This window comes from Alexandromys fortis, unplaced genomic scaffold (assembly GCF_014885135.2).
Source record: "Alexandromys fortis isolate MF-2015 unplaced genomic scaffold, M_Fortis_MF-2015_v1.1 scaffold_349, whole genome shotgun sequence".
NCBI classification, from domain to species: Eukaryota; Metazoa; Chordata; class Mammalia; order Rodentia; family Cricetidae; genus Alexandromys; species Alexandromys fortis.
In genome coordinates this window covers 517,349-517,701 of record NW_026068216.1, presented here as the reverse complement: position 1 = coordinate 517,701, position 353 = coordinate 517,349, and positions in this window count along the sequence as shown.

Genomic DNA, 353 nt, shown 5'->3' with positions numbered 1-353 from the left:
GGAGAAGGAAAGAGTGCAGAGGCAGAAAAATAACAAGAAAGAAGGGACAGTGAAGGGGCATGGGACAAAGAGGGAGGTGGGGGCAGTGCAGAAGCAGGAAACGGTGCGGATGGCAGGAACAAGATAAAGAGAGATAAGGAAAGAGAAACGAGTTCAGGGGGAGTGAACAGTTGGGGGCTGTGTATGGAACTAGAACAAGGGACGAGGGAGAAGGGAAGTAAGAGAAAAGGGATAAGGTATGAGGGGGCTGCATGTGGCAGTCGGAGATTGTGGAAGGAGGGGTTGGAGTCAGGGGCTCGTCGGAAAGCCTCCGCTGACGTGGCGCAATAAAGGTGAAGGCCCCGCCCGGCCGC